We start from the raw sequence: 26,431 nt of genomic DNA, 5'->3' as shown, positions 1-26,431 counted from the left end.
ATTCATATGTAGCACAATATATACATATAGATTGTCCTTTATTTGAAGGTGATGCTGCCATTATCGTCTCTGCTATTTTCTGTGTGTTCAGATCTGGCTGTTTGATTGGCAATTCCTACTGTGTAGAGTCTGCATATGTGTCAACTAACAACTGCAGCCATTGCCTGGAGGGCTTGATTGCTGGGTTGTTCAATATTTATTAAGCACCCAGGAAGTGCTAGGTGCTGCATTGAACAGTGCAAGTGTAAGACTGCTGCCGCCCTCCAAAAATTCTATTCCAAGGTGACTAGTGGAATGCATATGCTTTTTATTTTTTACACAAGTTGACTGGAACTATGCAATTAGGAAAGGGACCATCATTCACCAGATGTTGTTCCTCAGTAACATGGAAAGTAGGTGGCTAATGTCTTTGTCCTTCATTTGGAAGTGTTCAGGTTAGAAGGTCATGTTTGACTGAACCTATTATAATGATCTACTAGATGTGAACACCAAGGAAGAATGATGTGAAAATGTAAGATCGTTAGGGCAGAAAAAGATGTGAAAACAACTCTGGGTCAGTGGACCTTTGCTTAAAGAAACCAGAGAGAAAAAAATCCAGTCATCTTTTCAAGGTTTGGTCACAGCAAGCTTTTGGGTCAAACTGAGCAACACTATCTTTGGCCACTGCTTACATTGAATTTTGATATAGTTTCTCCACATTTAACCATAGTATTTATGTTAATAATGACGTTATATAAGGTAATAATGGAAACCAGTAGACTCAAACAACAATATTTGTTTTTCAAGTTTGGGTGCACTCGTATTTCTTAAAGAATTTGACACCAATTGTAGAGTTCCCTCTTAGTAACAACAGGATTTTTAAATAACTGAAATTAGGAACTAACGTGTAGGGTAGAGGTTTATAAGAAGTTAGTTGAAGTCTTATGCGGTGGTATCTACAGCCAGTGTTAACCCTAGCATGCCATTGTTAAGAAAAATAAATTACTCCAGTGTATAAATAAAATCACTATGATCTTAAATGTACTTCTTAAATTAAACCTGAGAACTTTTATCTTCAGCTGAGTTATTTACAAGTAAAATAGCCAATATATTAAGCTGTGAAGTGTTTTTGTAGAAAACATGGTGAAAATGTTTGTGTATATTAAAAAATAATAATGTGTTGCATCTTCATTGCAACTGAAGAAAGGAGCATATTTAAGTGTAAAGTTTAGGAATTTTTGTTTTCATACTTTCAAATGACAAAGATGTCATCTACATAACCAAAATAACTTATTTTTGCATTCAAACAATTTTAAGGCATTTAATTCAAAATACTCTTAATAAGATCTGATAAAGAGAGTGCTAATGCAATGTCTTTCCTCTAGTCATAATTATAACAAAGTGAATGTTATACAAAGAAGAGTTGGTCAGGACATGAGTAATAATGTAGTATTGACAGCCAAACTGCTCTCTCTTTTGATGATTTTAATTTTCCAGGATTTAAGTAGAGAAGTGTAAAAATGCCAACACCCACTTTGCTGCTACTCATCTAATAGCTCCTTATCTAATGGAATATGCATTAATTCTTTTACCTGACTTAACCATTATCCCCATTTTAGTATATTATATGGCCATAACTTATCCTGTAACTGTGTGGGCAAAATTAAGAAAAAGTCAACTGTAGGTTTGCAGAAAATCCAGAACCCAATTAAAGCTTTGATACATGAGCTGCAAAGTTCACTAAAGAAAATGAAGGTGGCAAGAGGAAGAGGGGGTGACTTGAGGGGTTGTGAGTCGGTGGAGAGTCAGAAGATGGTATGGAGGAAGTGGTGAAAAATAACATATTAAAAATTTGAATAGAGAATGAAATCTTATAACTTAAAATGTCTTCCCCTCAGATGTACAGGGATTCCAAGCACACTATTGTTCTCAGGTAAACTATTCTTGTTTCTTGCTTCATTTGATGGTCTTGTTTCTTTCAGTCAACAATAATGAATGCAAGAATCAGTCTTAGTTCAGAGAGGCATGGGGAATCTCCATATTAGAAATCTATTGGTAGAGAATAATGTATTTTTTTCTCTCCTTTTCTTTCTCCCATCAATAAAGGATTTGATCAAAATGCTATGTATTTACTGAAATAACCAAAGAGGGTCTTGACTTTGCTAATCATTGTAACACTATCTCTATTAAGCCCATCTTTTGGATATGATTCCCATTTTACACAAGAGGAAATAGATTATATGAAGTTTTGAAAACTATATGCACAATAAATGAAGGAACTGGAGCTAGAATCCAGGAACCCAGATCTTTCAATTATTAGTGTGGAGAGCTTTTACTGTCACTCAGCCTTTCTTTGAATTGACTTCCTTAAAAATAGGAATGCTTGCCTGGAGATGTTTATTGTTTGGTCTTACCTAACAAATTGAAATATATTGAATTCAGGATTCAATAATTTTGTTTTGTACTTACCTTTTGATTGAGAAGAAAAACAGTGGAGATACTGAAGCTTGAATCTCTACAATGCCTTTTATAGTTTAATGTACTTTAAAATTATCATTCCATTAAAACCGTATACATGAGAAGCTGAATGAAAAGTGGAGAAAAAAACAGCTCTTTATTTGAATCACCCCCGATATCTAGCTGCCAACATCATGAAGATGAGAATTTTTCAGCTGTGATCAACAGAGCTGTGGGATCTTTGGACTCCCTTTAGTAGCAGCCAGAGGGGAACAGATGAGGGTATAGAGGGTGAGAGGGTGGTGGTCTGCACATTCCTCAATTCCACAAGAGCAACTCGACTTTGATTTGTTGGATATACTGGAGCTTCCCTGGCCTTATTTTGAAGAAAGAGTAGCAGGACTAAATAAATCGGTACAAAGTATTTAGATAATTTTTTTGCAAGTTTCTGCATATCTGAAATTGAACCAATATATCACATAGTATATTTTGGAGTTATATATAGTTAAGATTTTCATGGGTTCTGTTTTGCAGAGGAGACAACGGCAGCACTGAGAAATAAAGTGCCTTTCCCTGAGTCTCATGAAGAATCAGAGGCCCAGCTGAATATAATTTTCAAGGCCAGGCATTTCTAGCTCAATGCTCTACCCATTAGAGCACACTCACTACCTCTTTGCTTTCACAGTTGTTTATATTTGGTTTAACAGCAGTTTTCATTAATGCCTCTTAAATGATTGAAATATAGTTTTAAAAACCTGAATTGTTACAACTTCATTGTTACCTTTGTCTTTATTAGTAAAACAATCTTTTTGCTTGTTTACTCTGTTAAGTGCTAATGTAAATAACAACTTTTATTTAGCATATTTTTGCTGACTGTTTTTACACTTTTTTGCTACCTCTAGCCTAACCATATTTGTCTCATCCTTTTGAAAATCTTCTAATTCTAAATTAAATGGAGCCGGGATCTATTCTAAAAGGAATGGTACAGCAGTGTTCCTGTTTTTCAATTCTAATTAAAGCCTTCAACTCCCCTGCACTTACACTTCTGCGAATCCCGTCGCTGCTGCACAAATGCTATTGTAGCTCACACACGAGTTATTCTAATATAATTAAAACGATCTAATATCTCACTTGTTTGCTGAGAAACTAAGTGTATTCTCTTTCGACACTCATCAGTTTAACTTCTAGATAATATCAAAGAAAAAAATGTCATCTTTATAATCTCATGGCTGATAGAATATTTATTTTTATTCTTGATATGATCATTTAAATATTTTTTTCTCTAGCACTTCCTGATTGCTTGTTTAAAATTACAATTCAGGTGTTAATAAGCTGTATCGTTCTAAGAAAAGTCACTTCATCTCCTCGAGGCTTTTGTTTCTCTAAAGGAAGACATATTAGAGAAACACTTCCTGCCTCCTTGTAGTATAGGGTCCACGGAGGAAGCGAAGGGTGCTTCAACCTTACCAACTCTCTCCATCTGGGTTACAGTCAGTGAGAGTCTCCACTCTTTTCCAGTGAAAGCGTTCACCCAGGCCACATCAGTACTGGAGTGGGGGTGTTTGTGCAGTTCATTTAGCTCACTCAGTGATCCCAGAAAAGTAGGTGTTCAACCATGAACACCCAGCTACTTTGGGCATAAAATTTGGTGTCCATATTTTGGGGCCAATGGTCATTTGGGGCAAAAAAAGAAAAACAAAAACACCTTCATCTGCTCTGTTGATAACAAGGTCTTTAAGTAGTCACAGTTCCAGCATAACTGAAAGGCAGAAGTGTCAGTTCCTGAACATACGACTACCTCCTTTCCTTTTCATAAATGAGAAGCGCCCAGATTATTAACCTGAAGTAATAGTTACAAAAAGCAACGGTGAACCAAAGTGAAAATGCAAAGGAGATTGTTTTCCTATTCCCTCAGAAACATAGCACGCAGGAACCACTTGAGGTCTGATTTCTCAGCTTCCCCTCAGGGCCTGCTATTTTGGTTCACACACAGGATCTCTCTCACAGGACAGGTGCTTGGTATCCTAAGGCTGGCTTAGGAGAAGCTGGCTTTCTGTCATTCCACTGTTGCCATTAAGGACAGGACAGCATCCCATCCCTAGTCAGAGCTTTATTGACATTCCTCCTCTTCTTCGGCACCTGTCATTTGTTCATTTACTCACAGGAACAGTTAAAAACAAGAGAAACAGGTGCTGCACTCATCAAACTGTGCACTTTTCTTCAGTTGAATCTCACCTAGCTTCAAATGGGAACAAGATGTTCTTTCTGCTATGGATGCTCTTCTACTGCTAATTTCTAATTCTTATGATTTTCTCAGGTCTCAGCTTAATGGTATTAAAAGGCATAAAATCCCCAGTAAACTATGTCTGTTGTAAGGGCATGACCCTGTTTTCATGAAGGAGAAGAGCCTTTAGGAATATTTTATAACAGCAATTTTGACTCTCCAGAAATAAAAATAACAGAAACATAGAACTGTATACCAGGAAAGAACCAATAATTTCCCCAAATTTTTTCCCATGAACCTCATTTTCCAGCAACTGCTGTACAGTGTAATTTGATGGATACTATCAATCTTTAGTTTTCTTTCTTACTGGTCTCACAGTTTTTCATGTAGTCATTCTGGTTTTCCTATTCTTTGCATGTCTGATAACCAGAGGAGATGTATTGTTTCCAAATCATGAAAATTTTAGAGGAAGCACCCTAGAGTGCTCTTTCTTATTGTCTAATTCAGTGACATTATAGGAATTCAAATCTAATAGAAAAAGGAATAATAGGAATGACTATAAAAAAGCATATTCAAGAATGGATAATAGTAGCAATCATTTCTTAAACACTAACTACGTGCAGATTCTGGATTAGACTCACTAATTCAATAAATATATACGGAAAACATACTATTTTCTAGGCATTTTTTTATAAACTCTTGGAATATAACAGTGAACAAAAACAGACAGAATTCCCTACTTGCATGGTGTGGTAGGCAGCCTCTAAAATGGCCTGCAATGGTCCTCATTTCCTTGTGCCCACCTACTTGTGCAAAACCCTTCCCTTGAATGTTGGCTGGACCTAGTGACTTACTTTTAATAGAATATGGCAAAAGTGTCACTTCAGAGATTAGGTTACAGACATACTGTGGCTTCCATCTTGGAATTCTTTTTCACTCTTCTGCTTGCGCTCTTTGAGGAAAGCCAGCTACCACATTGTGAGTTGCTTTATGGGAAGGTGTACATGGCAAGGAACTGAGGGAGGCCTGTGGTCAACAGCCAGCAAAGAACTGAGGCCTTCAGTCCAACAGCCCACAAGAAACTGAGTCCTGCTAAGAACCGTGTGCGTGAACTTGGAAATGTGTGCTTCCTTGAGCAAACCTTTACATAAGGCCACAACCGCAGCTGTAAGCTTGACTGAATTCTCATGACAGACTTCAAAACACAGGCACCTAGCTAAGCAATGCCAGGAATCCTAACCCACAGAAAATGTGACAAAGTAAATGTTTGTTGTTTTAAGCCACTATGTTTTGGGGTAAGTTGGTATGATATACAATAATGGATAATTAATTAAAGAAGAGAGAAGAGAAAACAGGTAAAGAAGAGAGTACTGGAAGGGTTGAGGAACACATGGCAAATTTAAATAGCAAGGTCACAAAAGGACTCACTCACATCATAAGGTTTAAGCAAAAACCTGAAGGAAGTGAGACGGTAAACCATATTAATGTCTGAAGGAAGAAGTTTGCAGGAAAGAGGAACAACAAGTTCAAATGTTCTGAGGCAGAAGTAATTCTGTAATATTAGAGAATACAAGGTTGCCAGTGTGGCTAAAAAGGAACTGGTGAGAGAGAGAGAAATGATCAAGAAATTAGATCACATAAATATAAGGAGAAGCCACGTATGTGTGTGTGTCTGTCTCTCTGGCTCTCTGGGTTTTTTTTCTTTTTCTTTTTTTGGAGAAGAGGTAGGTGAAATTTCAGGTGTTGGTGGTTCGTTGTAAAGACTGGATTTTTATAAAGAGTATATCAATTGGGGAAGCCAATCAGAAGCCTAGTTAGGCAAGGAGATACAATGTATATCAAATATAATTTAATTGACTCCTTAGAACTACCCTGAGAAGCAGATATCACTAACTATACTTTAATTGCAAGGACACAGTTGAGAATAATGAAGTGACATGCCCAAGGCTATGCAGCTAATTAAAAGGAGAATCAGAATTGGAACTCATGTGCTTCTGTCTCCAAGTTGGAATCCTTATTTCAGAGTAATATCCAACATTACCTGCCCCATCCCCCATATGCAAAATACTGAAAGATATACAAACTGGAAAATAAAAAAGAGAAAGGACAAGTAAGAAACAGGCTGACATGGATAGGGGGCGGGATTATCTAATTATTCCATACACAACAGAAATCGTCAAGAAGTACTTCTTTGACCTCTTTTAAAGCAAGCAACGTTATATATGAAAAGCACAGCCTATGTTAGGTGACTTATCTAAAATCACTGAAGTCAATAGAAGGACCAGAAATAGAACTCAGTTCTCTGAACTCTCAATTTCTTGTTGAACGACCAGAGAACACTCCTTTCCTATTAGTTAACCTTTATAAGGTATTTTGCTGATGAAAAGTGCTATTATTACCTTGGAGCTTTTTTAAAAAAAAACATTAAGACAAAAACATTTCTAAAACAATTATAATTGATTATGTCATCCTTGTACTTTAAGCTTCTGAAGTTCACCAAATTACAGTGCACTAATAAATGAAGATAGTACTTCATTAAAGACTTTAGGCATTTTCTGAAATGAATTGAAATTAACAAAAGGATCTAAAGAGTGAAATGCAAATCTTCTGTAAAATTCTTTTCTACAAAACCGTTCAAAAGCTCAGGTGATTAATACAGCTGTAGATTAGTATGAATTTAAAACACATGAGTGAACCTTGAAATCAAACAAATGAAGAGTTTTCACATATTAATTTTTATGTCCAGCCACTGTTAACTTATTACACCATAGATTTTAGCTGATAAATTTATGTCTGTGTAGGAACAGGAACAGGAAAAATAATCTCTTAGCTCTGCTGGCTATATCCTGTTTCTCTGAGAAAATATTATTAGTTGGATGGATACCTTTTGTTTTATTAGATAAGACCTCTGGTCAAATAATAATTCCTAGGAGGTACAGGGACTGTGTATATCTTTCAACATACACTGCTTCTAATTCATGTAAACAGTACTAAAAATACCATTAGCCTCATTTAGACAAATGAGGAAACTGGGGATCAGAGAAAATTATCACATAATAAATGGGAAAGCAAGGATTTCTACCCTGATGACTTAGCCTCCTAAATCCATATATTTTAACTAAGCCTTTAGTTAGAGAACAAGAATTCTGGGTCATTTCCTATTTATTTTCTGTTTCTTGTTTTCTTCGTGTGTGTGTGTGTGTGTATGTGTGTGTGAGCGAGAGAGAGAGAGAGAGAGAGAGAGAGAGATGGAGCGCGAGAGAGAGACAGCAAAATGTTTGAATTTTAAATAATTGATAGTTTACATCTCCTCTTTCTCAGTATAAAATATAAAGGAGAAAGCACAAGATGTTGCCTAGAGCTATCTATCTGGATTATTCACATCAGCTCCTTTCATGAAGTTTTGTTGCTGGATAGAAACCTCTTCAAAGTGACCTCCAAGAAAGCCTCCTAAGCAAATAACTTCAAGGTACCAGAAGTTGCATTCATGGCTGCAGATTTTAGCCCCAATCTTAATTGGTGGTGTTGCTTTGTTCACTTTGAAAACATTTACCCTTTAAGAATCTCCTTTTTTATGGTTACTATGATTAACCTACTATATTAGTATTATGGTTGCTATTATTTTTAAAATCAAAACAAGGCTATCAACCCAAAGAGAGTGGCTCAGTGGTTAGCTATGATCCTTGCTGTATGCTGTTTTCTCTTCAAAGACTTCTTAGCATCCCCAAAATGAGCTTTCACTCTAGTCCTAGACACTCTTCTTAACTACATGGCTTCCATCCGAGAGGTGGCTGAATAAAAAGTAAAATCCCAAGTTAATGTATTTTTAAAAATTAAAAAAGTTAACTTTATCTATAGAGCTCAAAAACTGTTTGCTGAATGAGAAAATGGAGTAATATGATTTTAATGCAAATAAAAATATCAATTTGCTAGGAATCAAGGCTCTGTTCCCTTTGTGAAAATTTTCTCCATACACTAAGCTCAATCTCCCATCACTGGGGAAAAATAATAGAAAAGTGGTGCTTTTTCATATGCTAAGACAACCATCCTCTACGTGAAGGTAACTTAACTTTTAAGAAGATTGTTTAATTTGCCTGATATTATATATCATTTCAACCTCTATAATCAATATCAGAATTCCTTTTACAATGCCCTATATCAATGTCTGAAAAAATCTCTATCTATCTACTTACCTATCATCTATCTAACTTTGGCCCATGAAGACAATTCTTTAAAATAATCCCTAAAATCATTAGTTTAAAAAGAAGTTAAATAGTTTGAGATCATTTTTAGAAGCAGTTTAAGATCACCAAAATCTTTTTGTACATATAATAAAAGAAAAAAAAGACTGTCTTTTATGGATTTGATGTACTTCAAAACAGATCTTTTGGAATCTCTCCCTCTATTTATAAGTAAATAAACATATATATTTATAATATATTAAAAGTTATATATATTTTTATATAATTACATATATAATATATAATGTATATGTATAAAATTATATATATTATATATAAATATATTTTATATTTACATGTATGAAAGCTCCTATTATGTATATATAACATATGTGTGTTATTATTACATATATGTATTTTATATACATGTTTCATAATGAAAAGCTCTGGGAGGAAATTATATGTATATTTATACATACATTTTATTTATAACATTTATATTTATTTATATATATTGAATAATATATATATATATATTCTACCCCTTCATGTTTTCCATTACCCAATTCCTATGATTTAATTATCTCCTGAGTACCACCTAGCTGAAAATCTTATCTCAACATAGAATACAGGAAACCTTATTTTTCAAGTAGTCAGAAAGCTTGCTAGCTTACTCCCTTCTCCATTCACTTCCATGGAGCTGACAGAAAATCAACGTCAAAAGAGACAAGATAGCACCAGAAACTTCTTTTTCTAGCCCTATGGGGATGAACATACACGTATTCATTCATAAATATTTATTTAGCACTTACTATGTTCCAGACCCTGTTATAGATTTTAGTTGTAAGTTGTCCTATTATACCATTACTTATAAAGTTATCTAAAATCTTCACCACCAACATCCTCCATCCTTGACATTTATTGAGAGCAGGGTGAAATTGGCAGTAGAGTAGGCAATTTGGCTTATAAAATTAAAAAAACACTCTCTCTCTGAGTTGCGTTTGATTTGAGCCGAGTAGATTCACACAGTATATTATAAAGCATGTGTAAAGTTATATCCTAAAATTCTGGCACTTAATAGTTTCTTTCTTCTTTTACCTTTTCTCAGAAAGGAAGGGCAATGACTACTTGAATGCTAAGTCCTGGAAAATTAAGTCTCTCTGACTTTTGTGAACTTTCCCCCCAAGTTTCTTCTTAGTCTATGGCATTACTTAGATTGATTCTCACGTAGCTACAAACAGTAATCAATCTCTCCTTTTTGTTTACTTCGCAAGCTTCAATTCCTGAGAAAAGCAGTCTAAGAAGCCAATAAGCCGTACTACTAGAAGAAAATGGATCCCCAAAGTATATGCTGTCTTGAATGAGTAAGGCCTAACCCAACTGCTACCACATTGGTTACATGGCAATTGTGGATGGACCTAGAGACTGTCATACAGAGTGAAGCAAGTCAGAAAGAGAAAAACAAATATCGTATAATATCGCTTATAGGTGGAATCTAGAAAAATGATACAGATGGCAACTGCGGTAGGACAGCATGTAAATCCTGAAAGGTTCATATAGATGGATGTAGTACAAGGAAGAGGCAATTAATTCTCTTCCCTGAGAAGACTGTAAGAATTGTTCCTTTTGCCTGACATGTTCACCTGGTGACATCTTTCAATGTCCAACTCATATTGGCTGCTTTTGCAGCCTCTCCTGGCCCTCCTTCAGACTCATTTAATAAACAGTGTCTCCTCTGTGCAATCATTATTCTTTGTAAACATATTATTTATATGTCTGTTATCTCCGATGAACTGTGAACATTCTATTGAAAGAATCTTATGTTATTCAACTTTATCCAGTAGACGTTTGTGAAAGCAAGTGTGAGACGGATGGGAAGGAGGAGGTACGGAGCAGAAAGAGATGAAGAAGGGAAAGAGGAAGGAATGAAAGAATGAGGGAAGGAAGGAAAATATATTGAGATTTGGGTTTGAACACTTTGTGTTATCTGTTTGCAGGGCTTCGGGACATGTTTTTATGTGGTTCATCTCTATAGCCACAACAACTAATTAATCTTGGAAGAACATGTATTTCAAAAGGTCCACCTATTCCTCAATGATTCTAATTCACTGATTAAGGATTATTAGAGCTCAAACAAACAACAAACTTCCTCTTTTTTGTTCTATGATATAGTCCTTATATTATGATGGATAATGCCAGCACTGAAAAATGTTAGGTAAATTTTTAAAAAGCCTTTACATTAAAAACTCACAACAACAAATTTAAAAAGTAAAAAACAGTTGGAATTAGTTGGAATAAAAATGACGCCTTATGTAGCTATACTGGAAATTTACATTGTAAAGTTTATTCTCCCTATTTGGATAGGAATAAAATATTTTGATCCAACCAGAAATGATTTATCAAATAGTGGCTATAAGGAATGAACATTAATTATTGGTACAGTCATGGGGAGCATGAATCCTTGTTCTTCCATCTATCTATCCATCAACCTATTGGTAACAGATTGAATGCTTAATGGATTCTCTCCTGTCTAGGTGCCCTCATTTTGTTCCAACCTCGGAGTCTGCTTGAGCTTTTAAATCATACTTTTCTCTGTCAAGCTCATTAGGTTGCCTCCCCAATCCAGTTACATCCCAATTTATAATCCAATGAAAATGTTATTCATCTAAAGCCTGAACACTAATATTGTAATGTACATTCTGACATGTACCACATTCAAGATATTCACAATCCTTTTAATGCCTGTGCTAATTTTTCTACTAAAAATTTACATTTATTGTAAAATCTACATTCTATTTATCTTTTTATTAATCAAGTATATCATTCATGAATTTACTTTTCTTCAAACTAGAATGTGTTATAATCTGTTTCTACTTAATATGTGATGATAGTACAGAATGCAGCATTAGATAAAAGAATGAAATGAAGGCGAAACTTGGCAGTTATCCAGATTATTTGATTACTCTGGTCTGTATAATTTAATCTCCACAGTTTTATCTTTGTGAACTTGATTTATATGGTTCAATCATTTGCTAATTGTTAAGCAGATAATCATCCTTTATTTTAAAGCAACTGAGGTTTTCAAAGCACTGAGTTTCATTTTTATGAGGATATATTGTGATAGTTTATAATATTTAAACAGCGACAAAATCATTGAAGGTGTCATAGAAAGAATCAAAGCCCTGGGGAAGCTATTAACAATTTAGATTTTCCAATGCATGTGGGAATATTAATTCTACTTTCCTAAGATAATTTTATAGATGTGTTTAATAATATGAGAATATCTCAGCTGCCAAGTGGGCATCTCTGCTGGCTGTTTTTCACCCTACCATCTGACATCATTAACACAAGCACAGGTCTTTCACAAGAAATAGTAAATTGTTTGTTACATCAGTCAGTTTATACAGAGGTTGATTACTTTGATGAAAACAGGATGAGTAGAAAGAGTTAATACAAAGTCCCATGGAACAGCAAACTTTCAAATTATTTAATGATCCTGAGGGGAAACAAAAGTGATATAAATTTTAGTTTTAGAAATTTATCTGTTACACTTAAAAAAAAAACCCAAACTTTGATTTTGCATAAGACACTTCACATCTCTGGGCCTCAACTTCCTAAGGTGTGCTGTGATTGTGTTGGCTTCTTCTGGGTCTAGAATTATTTGATATATTATATTGTATTGTATCATATCATATTATGCTATATTGACAATCCACTCATTCAGGAAATAATAAGGGTTGTCCTGAACTGTAAATGATTATACTTAAGCAAATTTTGGAATTTCATGTAAGAGCATCAACAGCAAACATGAATTTAACAATATTTAAATAAGCCTCATTGCCAAGAGCTTCCATAATCATCTGATCTGATCCTCTCAAAAATACTTATTAAATATATTCTGCTATTATCCACTTTATTTCGGATAAGGAAACTGAGGCATTGAGAGGTTAGATAACTTTCCCTATTTTGAATAATGAGGAGCTGTGATTTGAATTCTGGTCTCAGACTTCAAAGTCTTTTTACATTGTCTGCTTCTTGGACCACAAGATATAGTTTGAGACAGTTTATTCCTGGAGACCACTGTTTTGAGATCCACCAACCAGGCTGCCATCATTATGAAGGCTGGTAGAACCATCTTTTCCACAGAAAGGATCTCTTCCAGTGACCTTTGTCTAGCCTCATGGTATTGAAGTACTCTTTAATCGTGAATCCAAATAGGCCAGACCACAGAACAGCAGCTCCTTTTAGATTTCAGAAGAGACAAAATTTCAAATCAGCAGACACAGACTATGACACTTTGGTGCTCTATCCTACAGAAAAGGTCAAAATAAAGAAAATACATTTTTGTTCCTATGGATAGTTTTTCAAGTTTACATTCTCTCTTTAAGAGTTTTTCATTTAAAAGCCTAAAATTATGGCTAATTTCCACTTTCAAATACCAGTGCCTTCATTTTTTGATTGCCTTGGAAATGTTACACAGCTAATATTTTTACCTCCTTTGAATGTATTCTCTGCATCCCAAATATTTCCTTTCCTGGATTTTGGGTTGGGGTTACATTATAGAGTTCATAAATTACAATTGGGGAGGGGGATTAAAGCTCAGAATTAAATGAAGAAAAAAATCACAAAATTTCTTATTTTTGCAATGTTTTCTGTTTTCTGTTAAATAAATTGAGGACTGTATATGGATGATCTAAATATACATGTAATTACTGCTTTAATTATACATGTGATTGCTGCTTAACGTTATAATACATTGTTATCATGGAACTGAGAGATTTTAATTTTAAAAGAATTTTTAAATATTAATTTTCCTTCATTTTATGGATTTTTTAAGCAACATGCTTAAAGGAAAAAGCCACTTCTACTGGGGCACTGATATATTTGTATATATAATGATCCTTTAGATTCTATTTAATTTTCTTGCAATAGTGAAATGTTTTCAGCTGTTTAAAGGATTGTTATAATTTCTAAACTAGATTTAATAATCACCTTTCCTTTAATGTAAACACTGAGAAATAACCGTGCAGTCGTATTTTTTTCTATACCATAATGAAGAGGTCTAATGTTAGAAAGACAGTCATGCTCAGGTGAACTTATATATGACACATAATTAGTTATATTTTCCAACAAGGTAGTACTTTATGAAGGGTAATTTGCCATTGGACATATTTCATACTCTCTCATTTTTAAAAAGCTCGTTTAAAAGTAGACATCTCCTCCATCTGCTTTTCCCACTTCATACGAACCAAATATCTTGTAGAGCTTGTTCTATTAATGAACCTGTATATATAAATAAGTCTTTGAAATAACTCCTATTTTCTTTTTTTAAAATAGCTAGTTTTCCTCCCTCAATGATAGACACTAAATTATTGGCCAAACTTCCAAGGTCAAAAGCAAGCAGAAAACCCAGCCTATGAGATCTTGCAGAGGTGGGACACAGACACTACCAGATAATAAGTTCATTTCAGTCCCTGTCCCATGGTTTACATGGGTTTAAGTGATTTCCTTTCTCTCATTTACTTCATGTGTATAGTGCAAACATAAGGCTGCAATTGGATTCTGTTACCTTATCTGCCAGTCACAGGAGGGAGACTTCCCTCTTTGACTGTAGTAGAAAGATGGAGGCTCTAATCACTGTTTCCATTATCCTTATTCTATAAAATTCACATTTTTCTTCTCCGTTCCTGACTGTTGGCACCTTACTCTCTCTAGGAATACAGGGCTGTCCTTCCTGCTTCTGCCTTTGGCTGCTTTCCCAACAGAAGATAGAATGAGCACATACTCCCTGAGGAGGACCGGAGGGGACCCAGCAGGGTGCTTCCTTAGACCCTTCAACCACTGGCAGGGAGTATTCACAAAGGCACCCTGGGAACTAGCTAACATTGTATTTTGTGCTGAGTAGTACCTGTGCCTCTGTATTCATGCATAGCCAGCCCAGGGGAAATAATACACAAATATTAATTATCTGGAGATAATAACATGTGTACAGCTCTTGATCTGTGTGTACAACTCCCATTGATATTTCATTAAGAAAACAAAAACACATTCACAGTTACTGTTTGCCCAACTTATTTTTAAAGAAGTGTGGGTGTCTTCTAAGAGGAAAAGTATAAAGAATCACTGCTTAATAAAATCACATGTCTGTGTATAATTTTAATAGTTGAAGTTAGACTATAGCCTTAAGTCTTTTGCATGCTATTAATGGGAAAGAGTGCTAAACTACTACTTTCTCTATGTAAGCAAAATCTAATGAGCAATTTACTGAGTCAACTTGATCATGGTTTACTTATACATTCTGGATCTGCAAAACAATCAAGAAGTAAGCAAGTGAGTTATAAGGTAATTGTCCATATTATTAGAGGCCAAATCAAATGAAGAAGGTTTAATATACTTTTTCCAAGGCTGTGGGGTGGCTGTGTTTTCTAAGTGGTATAGATTATTTTTCATCTCTCCCAGCTTTACTTTGCAGGGATAGTCAATGGGATTTCTACATATAGTAGTGTCATATGGTTTGCCTCTGGTAGCACTGGTAGCACCTTCCCACTAGATAGATATGTAATAGCTCCATTTCACAACTCCGCTGCAGTACAATTCCCTGCTGACACGTCTTCTCTCGAGAGAGAAGAGTGTGGCCTAGTGGTAGCAGCACGCATTCTAAGAGCCAGGAATCACTGAGGTCTGATCTCAACACCAGGCTCCTCAGTGACTTAAGCAAATCACTTCCTTATCTCTTAGGTTCTAAATCTGTAAGGGAGAGATGACAATGCAATGATAGCGTGAAGAGTAATTAATGTTGGTAAAGTGTTACAGTAATTCTAAACATTATTATTATTACTTAACACAGTTGGTTCATATAAGGAACCTCCCATGAATTCAAATATGCTTGTTGATTAGACTATAAATACACATTGTACGTGTTTTCTGCAATCAGGTATATGCCAATAGTCTTACAAACTTATAAACAGACCATATTTTAAAAATTTATTGAAAGGTCACTTATTTTTAATTTGGGATAGGTTTTCTTATAGAAATAGTGTCAAGAGTCATCTAGGCAAGCCTGTAATATTATATCTGTCTTGTAATATGCATTTGAAGTAAAAATATTAGAAAATGGTTTTGGTTTTATTGTGGAGATGATAAGTTATCCTTACATTTCACATTTAATAAGACAAGAATGAGACAATAGCAAAAAGAACATGAAGATTTTTAAGAGGGTAGCCAATGACACTGGTTTAGAAATCATTCATTCAACATTTATTCCTTCATTAGTTATTTAAGAAAAATATTTGAGTATATCTCTGTGTCAGACATTATTCTAGGTACTAGGAACACAACAGTGAATAATAATAACAACAAAACACTGTAGTTGAAGTGGGGAGAAGACAATAAGCAATCAAATACACATTATTTCATATGGACATAAAGTGCTATGAAAAATAACAAAGCAGGACAAGGGTTGGATGATTGAGAGTAGGGGTTGCTATTTTCCATGCGGTACTCACAGAAGACCTGCAATTAGATGACATTTAATCATAAACCTGAATGAATTTGGAAAGCCAAGCATGTGAATATCTGAAGGTAGAACATTTCCAGGCAGAAGAAAGAGCAAGTACAAAAGCCCTGAGATGAAAGTGTGTTTGGATATTTGAGGAACAGCAAAGAGGCCGATGTGTCTGGAACACAGTTAATAAAGGATTTGTAGTGTTACGCAGTGTGGACGAGATTATAGAGGGTCAGATCATGCAGAGCCTTTGGACTATAGTAAACGCTTCATATTTCATGCTGTGTAAAATGTCAAGCAAATGGAAGATTTGGAGCCTATGACTGATTATCAGCTGATTTTTTTTCATTTTGGCAGTTCTCACAGGAATCAATTTTAAGGGAGTGTGATAGTCTCAATAACTGTCTCCCCCAAAAATGTCCATTTCCTAATCTCTAGAATCTCTGAATGTTACTTTATGTGGCAAAAAAGGACTTTGCAGATGTGATTAAATTAAGAATTTTGAGATGGGGAGATTATCTTGCGTTATCAGGATGGGCTGATGTAACCACCATGGTCCTCATAAGAGGGAGGCAGGAGATCAGAGTGAGTAGTAGATGATATGAGAAGGGAAACAAGAAGTTGGAGTGATGCGAGGAAAGGGTTACGTAACAAGGAATGCAGGTGACCTCTAGTAACCACAAAAGACGAGGAAACGGATTCTCCTTCCAGAACTTCCAGAAGGAACCAGCCCTGCCAACACCTTAAAGTTAGCCCAATGAGAGTTAATTTTGGACTTCTGACCTCCAAAATTGTAAGAGAATAAATTTATATTGCTTTAAACCACTAAGTTCACAGCCATTTGTTACAGCAGTTATAGGAAACGAATATAGGGAGCAAAAGTACAACCTGAAGGCTAGCTAAGAGTCTGGAGTCTGGGGATGGTGATGGCTTGCACAAGAGTGATGATGGTGGATGTAGCGAGAAGAGGTGAGATTAGGAATTTGTTTCAAAGGTGGTGCTGATAGGATTTGCTGATGAATTGGATATGGAATGTGCAAGGAAAAGAGGAATCAGGGATTACTTTAAAGAATTGGGTTTCAGCAACTGGTAGGATGAAATTTCCATTTGCTGAGATGGCAAAGACTGGGGAGGCCAGGAACACACATTTTTTGAGGGTCTACTAAATTCCAGATGTCATTCTAGGAATGCAGAGGTAAAGATATCCATGCCTTCACAAAATTTATAATCCAGTATAGTGTTTCTCAAGAGTGACCTCTGAAGCACTTGCATCAGAATTATCGGTGTGGAGGGCAATGATTAATAACACAAATTTTTAGAACTTAACCAGAGAGAATAAATTAGAATCACTTGGGCTAGGGCCTGAGGATACGCTTTAATAACAAGTTCCTCAGACCTTCTCATATTCACTGAGGTTTGTGGAATACTGATTTAGTGGTTCTTTATTATTCTAATTTTATTTCAGAACATGTGATTTGCCTTTATTAGTATGCAGGCATATCACTAGCTTTTATATTACGAAGTTGCTGTTTAGTTCACAAATGCAATAGAGTTTTTGTTTTGGTTTTTGTATGTTGGAGCAATGGAAGAAGGAAGGGAAATTAAATGATATACAACTACCTGCATGAATGATATTGCTGAGGGTGGAACTATTAGAAATGTGAGCAGAGCAGCATGATTTTGGAGGAAGGAAAGTTATGTGGAAGGTACAGAAGATTTGAGTGAAATAGAACAGTTTTTACATGGGGTGAAAAAAGGAGAAACATAATGTATGTTTAGGGTATAGTGTAACCTAAATATGTAAAATCTGAGTGGTTTTTTTTTTTTTCCTATTCAGAGTCAATGTGCTTTTAGTCTATTGCTGAACTGCGTACTGGCAAATGTCCCTTAGCATATTTTATCTCCACATTAACCACCTGATACATCAGTAGGTAGGTGGTAGTGGTAGACAACTAGATCATAGGAATGGGATTGAGGTCATAGGATTATTTATTACCCTTATTTTATAGACAAGAACACTAAAGCTAAATGTTGTAATACATTTATAACATTGCTATTATTTTTAAAAATTGACCTAATATTGTGGTTTAATATAATGTACATGAAACCTACCTTTCATAAGGTGACATTTTGTACATGATGCTTCTCTGGACTGAGAGCATCTCACTATTTTTTTGTGGCTTTTTTACTGGACAAGAGTATGAAACAGCATGAAACAGTTGAAATTCAAATTTGATATATTATGTAATGATTTATTTTGGAACATCATGAAAATTTTTCTGTCTGCAGCTAATAAAAAATGAGGGCTTAAAACAGCCACTAGAAAAAAATACATTAATATTTAGGTATCATTTCCAGTGGAAAAAAATGAAAAAAACAATGCATTGAGGTGGGAGATTGATTTACAGATAGGTGGTAAGAGTACTACAAACCAACTTTGTGCCTAATTTGCTGAAAAAAATCCAATTCTCTATCTCTTTTCTTTGATGCTCCAAACTGTAAACCTGGTTCATAACCTGGATTGTTTTTTAAAGTTTACTAAGTACTTACTATATACTAACCACCATGTTAAGCAATTTATGTGGAATGGCTCACTTAATCCTCATAAAAATTTTACAGTTATAATATGACCACTTTACTTACTATTGCTGTAGAATTCACAGTACTTGTGTCAATGCATAGTCTCACAAAATTCTCTAGGTAATTAATCTCATGGAATATTAAATACCTAATTAATGTTTAATTAATATGAAGAGACAGTCATTCAGTGATTGTATATGAAGTTGGAAGTTCTCCAACTTTATAATGTCAAATTCCAAAATTTGTGTTTATCTGTTCATTCTTAAAGGCCAAATACATGGGACATCTCTGTGTTTTAGCTACTCATTTCCAACTTGGGTTCCCTGACATTTCTATACTTCCTGTTCTTCCACAGTAGATTTTGTCCACCCCTGCAGTGTAGTTATCTGTTCTGATATTTGTGACTCGTATCCTGCAAAATTCACTACAAAGTTGCTGGGAAGGAGGTCCTTATTTCCTTTTTTCATTTTCTTCAGCTATTGGTCACCCTCCCTTCTTGTTACCCAACAAAACAATATATTTTTTACATTTTCTATCATGTAATGGAGTCATCTTACATTGATATATAGATATGTTTTCAAACAGAACCACTCACAATTCTACTGAAATATGATGGTTATTCTGTGTAACCTGTTCCATTGTACACCATTCCTACAGCATAGGAATTTACAACCCTCTGCAGTACCTTTGAAATAAAATGTACTGTTTAACCTATATATTCACAACTTGATATTGGAAGTGTAATCAACCTCAAAGCAGGGCTGTTTTTTGCATTTGAAGCTTTAAATTTTTAATTGTATATTCATTGCAAAACTATTCATAGCTATAAAGATATCACAAAGAGAGAGAGAGAGAGAGAATCGATATTACCTAGAAGAATCTATATTATAGCCGATTGTGTTAGTTGGGTACCTAGGCTAACTTTGTTAGACTTATGAACAAATTGGACTTATAAAAGTGCTCTTGGAATGGAACTCATTCATATGTAGGGGACTTACTGTATAAGGGATACAGTCTTGGTTGCTGTAGAAAGTGATTCCAAAAGAAACTGGCTTAAGAAAAAAAATACATAAGTGTTTCAAAGGAGAACTGAAGTCACCCCTGCCCAGATCCACTCCCCAGTGTAATCACTATTAAAAGAAACACTTTTAAAATAAATCTATGGCCTCTGTATCAATCCCAGGGCAGCACAACTGCTTACTGACTAACATCCCCCACCCCTCAAAAAAAGAGTATGGCTTAAACAAGATAGAATTTTATTTCTCTCCTTCCGGTAACTAGCCAGGAAAGGTATGACAATTTAATGGTATCAGGGATTCTTATTCTTTGTCTTCTTGCTCTGCTATTGCTAGGGGTTGTTCTCATACATGTGACTGAAATGACTTCCCAAAGTATCTACAGGCGAATGTGATGGAAAGAAGAGAGGAGACAACGACGTATTCCTTCCCTTTAGGAGCACATCCCACACATTGCATATATCATATTATCTTATGTTTAGTTCTTTAGAACTTTAGTAAGTTCTTATCTTACTCCCATAGTGATACATAGATGCTAAAGAGACTACACAATAAATTCTTTAGATAGATTAATCTAGGCTCAGCTAAAGCTTCTACTACTATAGAAAAAGAAAAGAACAGATACTGGCAGAATAACAATCAGTCTCAGCCACAGAGGGAATGATGAGCATTTCTACATCAAATACCATGAGGTTTTCTTGCCTTTGTGATTTCACTGTTTCCCCTACTTATAATGTCCTTTATTCACAATCCCATTTGTCAAGATTTGACTCAGTCCTTAAGGCTCAGCTTTCATCTCCCTTCTGAATAATATTTACCAAACGTTAAATCTGTTTGTCCATATTTCCCAGCCATCTTGCAATGGTTCAGGGCGTGGGGGGTGGAGGGACTTGGGAAGACTTTGACTAGTTTGAACCCATATATATGTATAAATATGTGTGTTTTGCACTTGTCACATTATACTTTTGTGTCTGAGTGGTTCCTGGGAAAATCGGTGAGCTCATCAATGGTGTCTGGTATACAGTAGAGCTCAATGAATGGTGATTGTATAGATATTGTTTTAAAACTGGAAGTAGAAGCAAGGAGCGGGGAGGTATCAAAGAAGATGAGACACTGAAAGTAAGAAACTATTATGCAGCAAAGTTATGGCATGATAAAATAATTTAGATGCCTATATCTTACTACAAGATACCATTACAATTTATTGGCCTCTGCATATTTTTTTGAATACTTGCAGACAAGGTTTTCATTCTACTACTTCTGATTGCATAAATGTACTTTTTAAGGTAGCATTTGCTTCTTTTGCAAATATCAAAATTGCATTTGTGTTGAAGGATTATAGTAAAATTTATCAGCCTGTCTAGTGTTATAAGGATTTACTATGAAATGTATTCTAAAATGATAGAGTTATTCTTTCTAATAAGACCAGAGCACATGACATAATATTCCAAATAAAAATTTGTGTATTATCCTGCCTACTACTCACCATGATCCAAGAATTTATGGGTTATCATTATCCCCATTTCACATATCAGAAAATTGAGTGGACTTTAATGCTGTAAACTAAATATTTATATTACTATGGAACCATTCAATATTTTGTCCAATTACTTTTTTCATGCAATAATACATAAAGTTACTATAATATAAATTCTAACATTTGAGGTATTATTTCCACTAAGTACTGAATACATTTTAATCATTCATTTACTTTTTCTTTTTCCTCTATCAATAATAAAAATTAAAGTTCTCTGTTTTGATTTATCATTTGGAGTGAAATCTGAACTACTTTCTAAAGGAAGATCAATATATACAATGAAAAGTGCAAGACCAGTGTCTCAAAGTGTTATGCTTAAATTGTTTACCACATTGAAGTAGTTACTCAAGGGTAACCAGAAGAGCTGAAAGAAGTAACCCAAGAAGTTAAAATGATCTTTGTCACAGACATTAAGAAGAGCAAAGACCTGTAGATTAGATCAAAACTTGTTTGAGTTTATCCACCCCGTGCACATAAGTGGGTTTTGTAACTTGTATTTACTCAGATAATGAAGTAGGAAACCCACAGTTTAAGTTGATGTTTTATCAGCAACAACACAGTTGTTTAAGGCTAAAATTAAATGAAAGAATTTGGAGCTGCTTTTCAAGTCAGTCGAAGAAAGCATTTTAAAGCAACTGAGATGTAATTATTTAAACATAAGCTTGCATAAAAGAGAGATAAATCAGTCATTTCATCTGGTTCCTTTTTCACGTTCATTTAATGACACGAGAATTGGCCTTCATCATTATTTACATCTATCCTTTCTATTCTACAAACGTATCCTAGGGTGTTGAAAAATTATTGTTTGTATTATTTCTTCAGAGAAGAAAAGAGGAGAATATTCCACTCAGTACAAGATTTATGCTTGCTGAAGGCAGCAAGAATTGCCTGTGCATATTTTAGAGAAGAATTTGGCTCCCTGCCACAAAAGTTTAAGTGACCACTTAGGACTTCTCATTGAGAACTACTGTATGCAAACACACGAGCTGTGGATTGATTCTTACTTAATTATCAGACCACCAACTTTGCCAGTGCCATTAGCTGCAATACAATCTTGCACAATGTGCAAAACCATCATGATTTTTCCTTCTGATCTCTCTGGTATGTTTCAGACCATCTATGGAAGGCTCAAAAGAAGTACATGTAATTTCACACTTATGTGTCAGGTTGATGGAAAAAGTAGGCATGCTACAATGCTTTCAGAGTTACAATTCAAGTGAGAAACCCAACTGCATATTAAATTCATGGATGAACAACGGAAACTGAAAGCCATAATTTCAAGTTTTATTTCTGCAGGTATTGGCATATGACATCAAATTATTAAATCTAGCACAATATAAAAGTGAACATGAGAGATTTACATAGGAATAAGAGAGCACTGTAGAGTTTGGGAATATGCAAAACCTGTAGAATACTTTCATAATAGTAAATTTTATGAAACATAAACTGAACAATAGTTTAAATACAACCCCCACCTAATTTCTATGGTAACCTACATATGTGTAATCCTCACACAAGTGTGGAAGAAAATACTGAAATGCAGAAACAATGTGAGGTAGCGGGTAGACACTTGTTACCTTTGGTTGCTTATGCATACTGATAGCTAATAATCCAACACAAAAATATCTTTAGCATACAAGGTTTTCTGGGTAAAAGAGGTGGTGATGGATTTTTATAACTAATACTCTGCCCAGAAATTTCCTTTACATCTCAAACTAGGGAAGTATATAAATCAACTTCCCTATAATGACAGCAGTGAAGAGAGAAAGTGTGTCATTGGAATGAAATATTTCTGCACTTTTGTAAGATGGCAGGGCAGGCACATTTGCAAGAGCAAATAGGAAAAAAAAATCTGCTACAGAAATATAGTTGACAAAGACTTTAAAGCATAGATCATGGATCAGAAGGTTGAATATTGTTAAGATGGTGGTATTTCCCAAACTGATTTACAGATTCAATGCAATCCCTATCAAAATCCCAGCTGACTTCTTTGTAGAAATTGACAAGCTGATTCTAAAATTCATATGGAATTGTAAGAGATGCAGACTAGCCAGAACAATCCAGATAAAGAACAAAGTATGTGGTCTCACAACTCCCAATTTCAAGACTTACTACAGAGCAATTGTAATCATGACAGTGTAGCACTGGCTCAAGGATAGATACATAAATCAATGTAACAGAATTGAGAGTTTGGAAATAAACCCATATATGTATTGTAAACTGATTTTTGACAGGTATGCCAGGAATATTCAATAGGGAAAAAACTGTCTTTTCAACAAATGGTGTTGAGACAACTGTATATCTAAATGTAAAAGAATGAAGTAGGATCCTTACCTCACACCATATAAACATTAACTAAAAAAAAAAATCAAAATCCCAAGTGTAAGAGTTAAAATGATCAAACTTTTAGGAGAAATTACAGGGGTAAATAGTCAATACCTTGACTTGGCAAAGGATTCTTAGATATGACAAAAAAAGCATGAGCAACAAACGAAAAAAAGGATAAATTGAACTTTATCAAAATTAAAAAGTTTTGTGCTTTCAAAGGACACCACCAAGAAAGTGAAAAGACATTGCAGAAAATAGGGGAAATATTTGCAAGAAAATATTTGATAAGGGACTGTATCTAGAATATATATAAGACCCTTACAATTGAATAATAAAAAGACAAAAATCCTAACAAAAATGGACAAAGATCTCAATAGATACTTCTCCAAGGAATATATAAAAATGGCCAAAAGCACATGAAAGATACTCAACATCATTAGCAAGCAAGGGAAGCAAATCAAAACCACAATGAGAAACTACTTCATACCTACCAGGATAGCTAGAATCAAAAAGTCAGGTATTAACTAGTGCTTATGAGAAAATGGAGAAATCAGAGTTCTCAAGCTCTGTTGGTAGGAATGTAAAATGGTGCAGCAGCTTTGGATAACAGTCTAGTAGTTCCTCAAACATATAGAGTTACCATATAACCAAGCAATTCCACTCCTAGATACAAACCCAAAAGAAATGGAAACATATATCTACACTAAAACTTATAAGAATGTTTATAGCAGCATTATTCATAACAGCCAAAAGGTGGAAACAACCTAAATGTCCATCAACAGAAGAAATGTAATATATACATGCAATGGAATAGTTTTTAGCGATAGAAAGAAATGAAGTACTAATACATGTGCCTGTTTGGATGAACTTTGAAAACATTACCCTAAGTGAAAGATGCCCATCACAAAAGCCCACATATTATATGATTCCATTAATATGAAAGTCCAGAATTAGGAAATCTATAGAGAAAGAAAGCAGATTAGTGGTTGCTTAGTGCTGTGGGTAGAGGTGAATAAGGAGGGGACGCAGTGCGGGTAATAGTTAAAGGCTTTAGAGTTTCTTTCTGAGGTGATGAAAATGTTCTAATTGACTGGGGTGATGGTTACATATATCTGTGAATATACTAAAATCCACTGAATTGTATAATTTAAATGGGAGAATTATAGCAAGTGAATTATATCTCAATAAAGCTGCTTTTTAAAAACAAGAGAGGGCTTCCCTGGTGGCACAGTGGTTAAGAATCCATCTGCCAGTGCAGGGGACACCAGTTCAAGCCCTGGTCCGGGAAGGTCCCACATGCCGTGGAGCAACTAAGCCCGTGTGCCACAACTACTGAGCCTGTGCTCTAGAGCCCGCAAGCCACAACTACTGAGCCCACCTGCCACAACTACTGAAGCCTGCACGCCTAGAGCCTGTGCTCCACAACAAGAGAAGCCACCACAGTGAGAAGCCTGCGCACCGCAATGAAGAGTAGCCCCCGCTCACCACAACTAGAGAAAGCCTGCATGCGGAACAAAGACCCAACAGAGCCAAAAATAAATTAAATAAATAAATAAATAAATAAATAAAAACAAGGGAACTTTGGTAGGTTTAACTCATGCTGTACATCTAACTCTAAAGCTACATAGCAACTACACAACAGATGAATAATATGAATTCTGAAAAAAAAAGACATATGGTGATGTGTCAAATCCTAAAGAACTGAATATTCAGTTCTAATAAATGAAGAAGGATATAAAATATTCAGCTTCTTTTATATTGAAGCAAATTATTCTCCAATATTAAATAAATGCAGTAGGAATACTAACAGCCAAGGATTAGAGTTCTATTGAGAAAAGTAATTATAAGCTGGAGGCTATCATGAATCCTTATTTACTTATGCTGAAATTCAGGAGAGCTATCAGAGATGGCCTTTGAAATATTTCTTTCAGAAAACATTCTCTAGAGAAGGAAAAGAAAGAGAAAAAAAGAGAGACCAGAGAGTGGGTTCAAGACAGAAGAGAAAAGAAAATGTGCCTGAGATATATGTACTATGCAACCACTGAGATATTTTTTTCAAGTGGTTATTGTTGATTGTTCTAACAAAGTAGACCAGAAGACCAAGTATATGTACTGTAACTGAGGAAAAAAATTTAAAAATTAATGCTTTCCAAGTCAATACATAAGCCTGAAAATAAAGAGATACAGTCAACACTATCAGGTTCAAAGCAGTAAAAGTTACTTGTTGCCTAAAAATTTTAAGTTACTTAGTCAGTGTCACCCAGAGGAATGACTGAGGTATTTCCAGGTAGGGTACTGGGTATTTTAGGGGGCGGTTCAGGTCCTATTCAGAGGACAGGACTTTATTACTAGGATAAAGGTTGGCCTATATTTAAGAGTGTGCTTTTAAAGAAGCACAGAAGTACATTTTAAAGCTCTTTACGAGTAAAACAGAGAAACCTGAAATGCTAATATATTTTGGGTAGTAATCCAAATTTATATTGGAACATGTTTTTATCTGGAGTGATACAAAGAAAAATGAAAGCAGAAAAACAGCTTTTAGTTTTCATTATAAAACCAATATCAAAATGTATATATAATCAAACAAAATTGGTGAAGGTTATATTGAACAGAGTGAATAGAGGT

The 26,431-nt window shown here is 34.9% G+C and overlaps 1 long non-coding RNA gene across 1 annotated transcript in view; it reads right to left on the bottom strand.

The window, feature by feature from the left end:
• Nucleotides 1-26,431, bottom strand: part of LOC309656146 — a 91,271-nt gene extending 64,840 nt beyond the window's left edge. The window contains exon 1 of the long non-coding RNA XR_014261175.1: nt 1-26,431. This exon is cut by the window's left edge and continues 10,169 nt beyond it. This is a non-coding gene — a long non-coding RNA (uncharacterized lncRNA).

Source organism: Balaenoptera physalus (assembly GCF_965194825.1).
Source record: "Balaenoptera physalus genome assembly, chromosome: 2".
In the NCBI taxonomy this organism is placed as follows: domain Eukaryota; kingdom Metazoa; phylum Chordata; class Mammalia; order Artiodactyla; family Balaenopteridae; genus Balaenoptera; species Balaenoptera physalus.
The sequence above is the reverse complement of the archived record's forward strand: the minus strand, read 5'-3'. Positions and strand labels throughout refer to the sequence as shown.